Source organism: Manis javanica, chromosome 6 (assembly GCF_040802235.1).
Source record: "Manis javanica isolate MJ-LG chromosome 6, MJ_LKY, whole genome shotgun sequence".
NCBI lineage: Eukaryota > Metazoa > Chordata > Mammalia > Pholidota > Manidae > Manis > Manis javanica.
In genome coordinates, this window is record NC_133161.1 from 22,766,913 (window position 1) to 22,779,169 (window position 12,257).

Consider the following 12,257-nt stretch of genomic DNA (forward strand, 5'->3'; position numbering starts at 1 on the left):
AAAGCTCTGGCCTAACTTTAGGTAATCCCAAGCAGCTTCTTTGGTGTGAAATACACCTTTCAACCAACATTGAAAAGGAGTCTACACAGGCCTATTAGATTGGGTTAAAAGAGCAACTGGGTGATTCAGTCAAATAATGGGTCTATTTTATTCCCCCAAATGGATTGGTCTTTTTCGTATGTATGTACCTCTTAGGGGTGAGCTCCCAAGGGCAAAGACCATATCTTACTCACCTCACCATTCCCAGCCCTGGCACAGCACCTAATTCATAGTAGGTGCTTCATAAGGACTGTCAGATGCATGAATGGTCTGAGTTAATTCTGTTGATGACTGATGCATTATTATCTGCCAGAGCATCATTTCTTTCCACATAGCACCAATCAAAAACTATAATCAATCCATCAGTTAATTACTAATCTGTCTATATTTTTGTCTCCATCATAAGAAAGTAAGTTCCGTGAAGGCCAACACTGGGTCTGCCCAGTCCCAGCCCAGGGCCTCATGCATAGTAAAGGCTCTCTAAATTGTTAAATGAAATTTTGAACAAATGTTTGTACTCTTATTGCTTACAGTACCTGGCACATAGTGGGCGCTCAATAAATACCCATGGAATAAATGTTGACTACATATGAAAGTGACTGCATGGTAACACACCTCTGACAGCTTGGGGTGAAGAGGGCAGCTTGACAAAGTGGAGCAGGGCCAGAGAGCCAGGTCACCCAGCAGTGCCCCAGATGGACAGACAGCCCTCCACGAGGTCCACCGGATTCCATGGGCTCACACATGAAGGGTCAGGTGACCTGGAAGAAAGCCCCAGGGAGTGAGAGAGCAAATTCTCTACAAAGAAAGGTAAAGAGGGGCAGGCTTTTAAAAGGCCTTGATAGAGGGTGGGAGTCATTAAAGGTACCAGAGAGGATTCACATGGTCAGTGCACCTTTTGGAAGTTTCAACCAGCAGATAAATATAGGAAGGATTGTAGGGGAAAAAAAATAAAATCAAGGAGACAAATTATGAAAGATATTTTTTTAAACATTTATTCACTTATTCACCAACCAGGAAGCATACATTGAGGGCATAATATGTGCTGGGCACTATGCTAGATGCTGGAGAGGCAACAATGAGTAAGACTTAGTCCTGGACCTCGGCAATGGGTCAGGAGCATTAATGTGGGGAGGAGGGGAGTGGGGAGACAGAAAAAGGAAGACCCAAAGGATATTTTGAAAAAGACCACCAGCCCTGTTAACCGAATGACTAACCTCAGGAGGAAAGAGCAGAGTCCATAAACCTACCTAGAGGTCCATGATGGTGCTGCTGGCAGAGAAAGACCCCGGGGAGGTGGCTGGGTGTGGAGGGGAGAGAGCAGGGTGGGACTAAGATACTTGTGAGTGTGGTTTTTAAGAACGTCTTGTTGCAGATGTCTAGCTATTAATTGGATGCTAAGTAAGCAGCCAAGGAATGGAGGTTGTGGTTCCAGGTGTCAGCTTCAGAGACGGGAGAGATGTCATCTCATGAAATCAGGGTCGGGGGGGACCAGCAGGCTCACCCTGTGAAATGCTGTGTCATCTGCAAGGTTTTGAGTGGATTAGTGTGGAGGGTGCGAAAGCAGAAGGTGGAGGTGGGAGTTTGCCGGTGTACAGGTCAGAAGGAGCTCTGAGAAAGGCACATGGAGTAGAGGGCACCTTGGAGTTTACCGATCTACAGAAGGTGGGGGAGAGCCCCATGAAGAACACAGCAAGAAAGCACTTCTCCCTTTAATTAATCTCCCTCAAATCATTATGTTCATTGCAGAAAATTGGAAAATGCAAAGAAGCAAAGCCATGAAATAAGTCATCTGTAATCCCACCATGCTGAGACAACCCCTGTTAATGTGCTTGTGCCGATTTGCCCATACATGGCAACAGCCTCTTACATCCTCGGTTGGGATCCAGCCTGGAAACTCAGAAGAAATGACAGCCAAGAGGTGGACTCCAGCAGGCTCACCCTCGGGGCTGCATGCTCTTTCTCTCATCTAATCTCTCCTCCCCGTTGGAGTGGAAGGACCCTGGCCATGATCAGGTGTAGAGCTGGACTCTCTTCAGGTGCTTGGGGGCTGAACATGCATTGGGGAAGATGCTGTGAAGAAGCAGCAAGGAGCCTTCAATCCTACAGAAGGCTGGGATCTAACACATCCTGAGGCTTCCAGAGTCTCGGGCCCAATGTTTGTACCAGAAAGAGGGGCTTTACCAGACAACTTGCATAACCTCCTTGAGCAGCTAGAGTTTACCTCAATGGGATACACCCTCTGTTTCTGTAGTTAGAGTACTAGTATATAGCACGTCCTAGGTGACCCTCAAGGAATCCAGTCTTCCAGGGAAAATCCAGGAACAACTCAAAATCACCATGGAAACCTGACTGTGACATGAATTGTCTGCCAGAGAACTTACATGGCATTGCTGTCTCTAAGGGCTAACCCTGGGGCCATACTGCCTGGGTTTGAATCCTGGCTCAGTTATTTCTTAGTGAGTGATTTTGGGTGAGTTACTTACACTCTCTCTGCCTCCATTTCCTCACTGTAAAGAGTGCATTATAGTACCATCTCATAGGATTATTGTGGGGATAATTCAGGTTAATTCAAGTAAAGCACTTGGTAGCCACTCTACAATGTCACTCAGTTAGAGCAGGGGCATTCAGGGCCCACTGCGTGGTGGGGTTGGTCTGGAAGGCTCCCTGAGGAACACACCTCGCTTGTATGGGCTGAGCAGTCAGGGAGGGAAGGAGTTCAAATGTGCCTGCTTGGCTAAGTGGAACATAATGACCAGGAAATCCATCCATCCTACTTGTATGCTGCTGTTAGGCCTGAACCCTGGTTTGTCCCATCGTGGCTGTAGTGAGGCTTAGAGTGAGAAGATCTGTACATCCAGGGCTGAGGCATGGCTGCCAAGCACATATTCCTTGCAGCATGTTGCACAGCAGGCTGGCTGCCTAGTAGCACGCCCCAGCACTCAGGGACCCTGAAGGACCCTTCTGGGGCATGCCTGCTCCCAGAAGTGTGGCTCCCCAGCACCCAGCTCCTGTGGACACATTCTTTACCTGGGGAGATGTCACTTTAAAAAGTAGAGCATCTTTTATTCTGATTATACAAGTAATGAATATTTCTTGTAGAAAATATCCAGAGAAAACACTTTACATTTCTTATCATTCCACTGAGATCACTCACATTTTATATTTTTTATGCATAACTTTTCTCTCTTCTTTGTGTCTCTATATATGTGTATATGTATTTTTTCTAGTAATAGGATCATACAATACATATTCTCTTGCAGTGTGATGTTTTCCATTATCTTCAACTTTCTTTTTATGTCATTAAATATTCTTCCATGGTGTAATTTGTAACACCGGCATGGTGCAGCTATGCATGAATTATTTTACCAATCTCTTATGGTTGAAAATTTAAATAATTTTCAATGATTTTTTTTCCTTTTCATAAACAATGTTCTCATGCATAATTTTGCAGATAAGTCTTTCAAATATTCTTGCTTACTTCCTTTGGATCATTTCTAAAGGCTGGGTCAACAGGTAGGCATATTTTGAGGCCTTGGATGCCCTACTGCAAGGTCTCCCGAGATAAGCCCCTCAGTGATGAATTTCCTACCTGAGAAGGTCCAGCTACCACTTGCAGGGAGCTGGGCAGATGCCACTTAGAAAATCCCCCAATGCTGAAGGAAATGGACTGAGACAAAGAATGTAGCAGAGGGTGGTGTCAGCCCATGTGCAGCCAGGAGATTTAGCTGTCCCTGGAGAGCTAGGAACCTGCAGAGATCACCTAAGTAACTCCACAGAGGTGAGTGCAGTGTCTCAGAGAGGAAGAACCTGGAAAGGACAGGCTCTTTGCAGCTTGAAAATCTAGCTTTCAAGGGAGCCCCAGGTTTGCCCACATTGCTGGACTGTGGTATGTTTGTCCCACCAGACTGTGCTCCACAAAGGCAGGGGAGCGTCTGTTCATCTCTCCACCCCCACACCCAGCCCAGGGATGGTAAATATTTGTCAACTGGCAGGAGAAACTCCACCCCGACTCAGCCCTTGCCCTTCCTCATCCTGCATTTTCAGGTCAAGGTTGCTGGCATCTTACTGCCTGCAAAGCGTACACTGGAGCATCCTTTCTGGTGGCCCCTTGAGCATGGCGTACCAAAGGTCTTAAAATATACACACCTTTTGACCAGCAATTTCACCTCTAGGAATACCCTAAAGCAATCCACTACCCAACTGCCTGCCTGTCTTTCCTATTCCCAGCGAATCTCTTTCTCCCCCTTCAGTCATGCCACTGCTCCACACACCTCCTGGGCTCCTTGGCATCCTTGCCTTTGGGAGGAAGGCATTTCCTCCCCCATGACCTACACACTCCGTTCCTTCTCGAGGCACAGTTAAAATACTCTCTCCTCTAGCAAGCCTGCCCTGACCCCGAAGCACGACATTTTTTCCACTGTGTTAGAGTTGGTTACACGCATGACTTATTTGAACTCCCAAACCACAATCGATTTGAGGGCAGGCAGGCAGATCCACATCTTAATCTTCATCCTGTTCTACACCTGGCAGAGCACAGTACCAATAGCAGGTTCAGAGAGCTTAGGGAAAGGAGGTTCTTTTCCCAGCTTGGCTACTCCCTGCAGCACTGGGAAGCCCAGCCTTCTGTCTGCTGATATTGGCGGCAGGCACAAGCTATGGAATTGCACACACATCGTGGTGGCAGCGGTATTTTCAACTTCATTTTTCAGAATCGCAATCTAAGGTTTAGTTGTGCAAATGGAGGCTATGAGAGGTGAGAGGCATTGGCCAAAGGCACATGAAAGTTCTAGAGCTGGATTTTAAGTTTGAGGCTCATTTCTTGAGCCAAGTTGCTTCATGTTGATATTGTGATACAAATGTGACTATTTATAACAGAAAAAAAAATTTCTTTACAGTAAGTTCAAGCATGCAGGACTTTAAATATATGCACTCAACTATTGAGTTTGGGGAAGGGTTCAATTACCTGAAATTTGACTTGAAGTCGTCAGTGCCATGAAATAGGGTGTTATGAGGTAAGGAGCCACTGTCGTTGCGCTTTCCAAAGATCGGGAGGACTGGCAGGCCCTGGGCACCCTCTTTTTCTTATCCCCCAAAGCAGCACCTTTTTATTAATGAGAACCAGCTTTTTATTGGTAGCACAGTTAATTACTAATGATTGGTTTGTACAGTTTGCACAAGGAATAGTTGCTGAGATACTTAACCCAAGCTGTGCCTGAAGGTGGGAGCCCCCACGAGTGTCAGTCACAGTCAACTTTGCAAGGTAGGTAACACCCTTCTGATGTTGAGAATGAGATGGCTGAGGATCAGAGAGGTTAATTAACCTCTTCAAAGTTACCCAGCAGAGCCTGGATTCTAGTCCCCGTCAGTCTGAGAAGTCAGGCTCCTTCCCCTGTCTGGGTGGCTCTCATCCAGGCCATACATCAGAGGCTCCTGGTGCCCAGGTCAACCCAGCTGAATAAAGTCAGAATTGCTAGGCTTGGTGCCAGGCATCAGTATTTTTAAAAAGCTCCCCAGGAGCTCTAATGAGCAGCACAGTTGAGAAGGGCTGACCTGTGCCTTGCTGCCTCTCAGCCTTCACCCCAAGGTTTCTTAACTCATGGGAGACACCCGACAGCAGTGACAGAGGCTCCCCTCCCACTCACCTCAAAATCATTTGGGAGCTTTAAAGACAGAGGGTTGCCTGTGCACCACCACAAATCAAGTAAGGCAGAAACTCTGGGTGGGGGAGGTGGGTACATATGTACTAGCACAAATATTTTTATAAATATTAGTGATAAAAGTGCAGTGAGTGAGTTGAGAATAAGAGTCCAGAGGCTTGCACCAAAGGGACTCTCCAGGCCATACCCTTAGGTAGCTGAGGGGCCCCAGCCTGACCTGAGACCCTGTGAAGGGGGCCTGTCCTTTGGATTCCCAGCCAGCTGTGGGGAGGGAAGATAGAGGAGAACAAGAACCAATATCCAACAACCCAGTATGCCAAGACATCTAAAAAGACATGAAATGTTAAAAAAGAAAAAGAAAAAGTCTTACTTGCAAGTCAATTAAATGCTTCCCTGCAAATTTGTTGACAAATTTGCTTGACATCATCTTTCTTGATGGAGAAAACAAAGTGCACTTTAGTTTTTGCCTAGAAAAATTATTTAAAACATTGTCATGGATGGGGTCCTGATGAATGAGTTTCACTGTGGGAACAAAGGGGACACGGCAGGCAGAGAGGAGCAGAACCTGGGAGCCTCCACTGTACTACTACCCGCAGGCTTTGTATGCAAAGCAGAACAGAACTGCTGAATAGGGTTACTACTCTGAAGGCGAAACTAAAGAAGTTTAACAATCAGTGCAGGAAAGAGAGCTTGGTGAACGCAGGGCAGAGCGCCCTGTCAGGAGGGCAGTCCCGCTGCTGAGGCTGCTGCTGTCCGGGGTGGAGCTGAGCCGGTTTCTTCCAGGAGACACGTGAGCTCCATTTTCCCTGAAAGACCTGACCGTGGCCGAGGCAGGAAGTGCTTCTTGCCCTCAATTCTCCCTCACCTGCTTACGGTGCCTCCTTGGCCTCCTTCCTCCTGATGGGCCTGGGCAGAGCACTGCCCTGAGCTCTCTTTAGGAGGGCGTGGGAATTGCTGGGGAAACTGAATGAAGGCAAATCTCCTTCCAACCCAGCAGATCTCTCCACAAAGGTAGAAGAGGAAGAAATGCAGTTTTCTTATTGAATACCATTAAGCCAGAATGTGATGTGCATCAACGGCAATCTGCTCAGAGATTGCAAAGACAGAAAGCTCCCTTTATGTGAGTAGGTACAACACATCAGCTAAGAGAACGTGACAGCACCATTTGTCACACATAGTTCATCCTAGAGTCACCTGGTTTTTGGGGTGGCCACCTGTGTTTACTAATTGCCTTTATTCAAAGGAAAACTAAACTCATCTCTCTACCATAAGAGCTAGTTCTCCTGGGGTCCTACCCTCCCAACTAGGAGGTGGGGTGCTGTCTTCCTGGGTTGTTTCCAAGGAATGGTTCCCAAGTCCTTGAGAAAGACTTGCCTGGGGTCATAAAGTTGGCACGAGGCTTCTTTAGCTTTTGAAAAGATTTACATACATTTCAAAGAGACAGAGAAAGCACTTCCAATTACAGTACAATTTTCTAAGTTAATGCTCTAAGGAAAGGTGGGGGTGGGAAGTCTCTTTTATTATTTTCAATAGACTCAAGTCTCTTTATTCTTCCCTTCTATCTGTCCTTCAGAACTCTGCTTTGGGCATGTTGGGGAAGGATGTGAATGTGTGACCCCAGGGCAGGCCTGGGCCCTGGCCTGAGAAACCTGAGCGGTAGAGTAGACCGTTTTTCACCTTGGGCCTGGGGAGGGAGCAGGGTGGACGGTGCTCCCAAAGGGCCTCCAGCGCTTGGGGTGGTTTCAGATTTGCCTAGGGTGTTAGCCATAATGGGTGGTCACTCACCCTACAGATCCCTTGACCCCCTTGCCTCCCTGGACCCCATCTGCTCTCCACGACCCCCTCACCCCACTCTGGTGCCTCTGAGCTCCCTGCACTTTGGGGATCCTGCCTGGTGTCCCTCCTAGACCGTGGCTCCTGCCCTCCCTCTCCTCCCCAACACAGCTCCTGGCTTCTGTTCCACTCCAATTTGACTCTAACCCACTAGAAGCTGTAGCCAATTCTGTGGAAAGTTAAAATCTTTAGGGACTTCATAAGTTAGGCTTTATTGCTAAGTGTTCTCCAGAAAAAAAAAATGGGGAGGGGGAGGTTGCAAAGCACAGCACAATGCTGCTTACTCTTTCCAAGCTCCTAGTGTTCACGTTGCAAACAATCTGCCAGAGGCATTCCAGGACAGGGTAATGTGGCTATTGGGGTTGAGGCAGGGAGGGCTGACTGGCCAGGGGGTATTGCGGTATTGCCTGCCTCTGGGAAGGTTGGGGGAACAGGTTGGGAGGAAGGGACAGTTCTGAGGTACAGGTGCTATGACTGCAGTCATTTTGTTGGCAGATTCTGAGTAGCCCTTGCGCTGCGTGTGGTTGTGAATGTGGGGTGTGTGCCCTCTTACATTTTGTTAGGAGATATGGGGCAGGAGCCTAAACTTCTGCACCCATGTGTGTCTCTGAGCATGTCTTGCTGTGTATTTGTGTCTGAGTGTCACATGTATGAGCTTGGTCTTGCACAGTGCAGGGTGTAGACAGCAGAAGTGTCCATGGGATTGCACCTTGCTGTCTGTGGCTGGGAAAAGCCCGGCACTTTCTTGGTACCAGTTAGTGTTGGCAGAGAGGGAGAGACGCTGACACTGGGATGATGTGTTGACAGGACCTTGTCCTCACAGAACCAGGGAGCAGGCTCCACCTGCCTGTCCATTCCCCTGGGGTGCACCTTTGTCCACTATTCCTTATTCTCTTGGCACAAAACTTGGCTGCCAGGGGCTGTGAGCCATAAAGCCAAATGTGTAAACCCTCTTGTGCCTCCATGCTTTGCACCAGCAGGTCCCTCTGCCTGGAATACCCTACCTCTCTTTCTTCATCTGGCTAAATCTTCAGAGACCTCCTGCAGGAAGCCTCCGCATGCTCTGGGATGAGGAGGGAGCCCCTCTCCTGCACTCCTGTCTCACCAGATGCATGCCTGTGTTATAGCACTCTCCACACCCTATCAGAATTTGTCATTTCTTTGTCTCACCCATTAGACTGAGAACTCCTTGAGAACAGATTGCCTCTTTTATTCCTGGCTTCCTTCCCCCTAGCACAGTTCCTGGCAGAAAGTGGACTGTAAAATGAATGAATTGTGGATAATGCACCTCATATTTGCATGGCACGTCTCCATTCACCAAGCGCTTTCACAGACATTGTTCTCTGTTCATACTCCGCAGCCTGTGTGCAGGAGAGGCAGAGGTTATTCTCAGTCTATTGTGAAGGATCCTGAGGTTAAGGACTCACCCATGTCTCCTGACCACCTCAGCCCTGCTCTCCAGCCCAGAGCCACAGAGCGGAAGTGGCTGTGGCCCTGGGCAAGCAGGCTTCGGGTAGCTTCATGGAGCCCCTAACACTCCAGTTGCTAGGAGATGCATGTGTTGTGGGGGAGATAATGTGGAAAATGGATGAAGGGAGCAGCTGAGGGTCTGGGATCCTGGTCGCTTTGAGATGCTTCTGGCTGGCCCCCAGGACCTTGCCACATTCAGGCCCAGGGATACACCTGGCTTCTCTCAGGTTTCTCCAGAGAAGCTGAACTAAAAGGATAATATAACAAGGAATTGGTTTATGTAGCTGTAGAGGCTGATAAGCCCAAACGTTGCAGGGTGGGCTGGCAGGATGGAGACCCAGAAGGGCAGATGATTCAGTGTGAGTCTGAATGCTGTTTCTGGAGAAATCTCTCTTACTTGGGGGAGGTTTTGGCTAACCGGGCCTTCAACTGATTAGATGAGGCCCACCCACATTATAAACAGCAGTCTGTTTTACTCAAAGTCCACTGATTTTAATCTCATTCAAAAATACTCTCAGAGAAATACCCAGAATAGGGTGTGACCAACTATCTGGGCACTGTGGCCCAGCTCAGTTGACACATGGAATTAACCATCATAGCAAAGGATATCTGGGATCTTTGGGAGCCTCTTTAGGATGCAAGGAAGGGAAGGCAAACTGCTGAGTCCCAAAGCTTTGGTTTTCAACCATCTCAACTCCATTTATATTGAAATGAGGGATAAATGGGAGGACGGGTGGATTAGTAGGTAGATAGATGGGTAGATGGAGAGGCAGATAAGAAGATAAACAGGAATAGACAGACACTAGTACTGGTAACTAGTAACTTTCAAGTTGGTATTATACGGGCATTTTCAAAAATATACAACCAGAGAATTATAGAGCAGAAAGGTCAACTTATCCAACTTTAAGTTTCCACATGAGGAAAATGATCCCCACAGAAGAAGGTGACTTCCTCGAGGTCCCACACGAGTTATTGGCAGAGGTTCAACGGCCTCCTAGTCTGATTGCTGGAATCGACACAGGAATGAGGTGTGTATAGCGTATACCCCAGAACAGGCAAGGCTGAACTACAGGAGCACACCAACTCTGAGATCTCAGGCTTTACACCTCCAAGGCTAAGTGTGTGCTCATGCCATCCATGGGTTTGACTGGTTGGCAGAAGAGCTCTACTCCACGTCCTGCCCTGACATCTCAGCATGCAGCTTCTGTGGCCCCAGAGGCAGGAGACAGAGAATGTTATTAGCCTGCCAGCCAGCTCTTCCATGCTTCAGCCCAGAAGCACCACCTGTCACTTCTGCTATCAGCCACACGGTGCCTAACTGCCAAGCGGGCCAGGAATGAGGGTGAGCACATGGATGTTTGTTCAGAAATGAGTGTTTCTGCCATGGGGCACTTTGCCGTCCCTTTGTTGAGAGCCCAGTGTTCCCTTTCCCACAGCTTTGGGCTGAAGCAGTCGCCCCAGGGTATCTCAGAACCAAGGACCTCCCTTGGGTTCCTGGAACCTCCTGGGGGTCTGACCTGACATTGCACAGAATGCCTCTGCTTTAACCACTGCCGAACGTGCCGTGCTTCATGTGTGTGAGGATTCTAGGGAACTTCCTTTCAACCCCTTCTTGTGAGCCAGAGGAGCCAGAGGAGCGAGTGTGGCAGAAATCCTGGGCCTCCCTCTGGCCATCCTGCCTGAACCGTTTACCCCCATTTTTGCCTAAAGCATGGGAGAATCATCCCAGGGAAATGGCCTGTCTGATCCTCACTGTTACCCGCTCATAGTTAGGACATTGGCTATCAGTATTCTCAGGCTTTTAAATCTTGTCCCTTCCAGGGTGGGGCTGATGAATAAGTATTGATCAAGCATTATGACAGTTACAAAAACTTTATAAGCTCACATTGCCAATACCCCACAGGTTGTTTATGTTTATGTTTAGAACAAAGTGCTACCAGATATTTAGTTGGGCTTGAATTGCGTAGTTCCCCAAAGACATTAGTAACTTTGGCTTTTCTAGTGGCATTAGTGTTCTTCAAATAAATTAAAATAGAGTGTTGCATTAAAATAACCAAGAATGTAAAAATATTAATTTAAAGTAGGATTTGTAGTTGGAGTTAGATCCAAAGAAAAGCAAGTGCTTAGGCACATACCAGTATCTTTATTGCTTCTGCTTCCTTAGGCTTGGGGAGGATTAATTGACCCTGAATCTTTTAACTTTCTTAGCTGTGTGCCAAATCTGGTCAGATTTGTCAAGAATCGGGGTCTGCAGCTTTTCTCTAGCCTTGATCTCTGATGTCAAATTAAGGACCTGCTCCAGACCCCTTAGACCTTCTTAGAAGGTGACTTTGGTTTCTTCTATTTTGTTTTGTTTTTCTCTTAGCCCTGTTTCCTTGTAGTCTGCAGAGAGAAAGAGAGAGTAAATCATAGCAAGGTGCGATGTTTCTAGAATATAGGAAACTTGTGACTGCCTTTTTCCGAATCAGCAGGAATATTTTCCTTACCTAAAGGCTTTTCTCAGTCTCAGTTCTTTCCTGGGTTTGTTATTGCTAATCTCCATTGAAAGATCCCTTGGCAACCAGGTCCCTGATAAGGTTAGATTATAAACTGACTCCAAATGTCACTTGACTCTGCAGAGCCTGCTCTGTTGTAGGTACAAAGCAGGCCATCCTAGAATATGGCTTTTAAACAGAAGAAGACACAGGGACACAAAATGACTTCTACCTGAGCCTTCCTGTGCGCTCAGCGTGATCCCAGGGGAAGTGAAATATACAAGTGCTGAAGGAGCTTTCAGTCATTTTAAGGGGAGTCCCTGGGAGTCAGATGCAAAGCACCATGAGGATGGTCACAGCTCTTGCGGTCTGACTCTGTGAGGCAACCTCCCCTGGGTTCAGACCACAGGCAGGGCTGTCCCTGCAGCTCAAGTCCCTGCTGCAAGTCTGCCTCTTCTGTAGGAGTCAGGACAGGCATTATTGGCTTCTGTTCCCTCCCAGGTCACACGCGCTCACAACGCATCCTCACTGTAACCCTGGGAAGTGAGCGGGTTGGAGTTGAGTAAAAACCCACAGCACTGAGCTGTCCATCAGCAGATGTGAGGAGGAAGTGGGCGCCGGGAGAGACCACTGCTGGGCTTTGCCATGTCCCGGTGGGAAGGGAGTCATTCTTGGGAGAGTTCAGCCCATTTGATCCCGGGAGTTTGGGAAGGGCTTGGAGAAGCCTTGGCGTGGACAGTGCTTTTCCCCTTAGAAAAGCTGACCAACTTGGTTAGTAAAG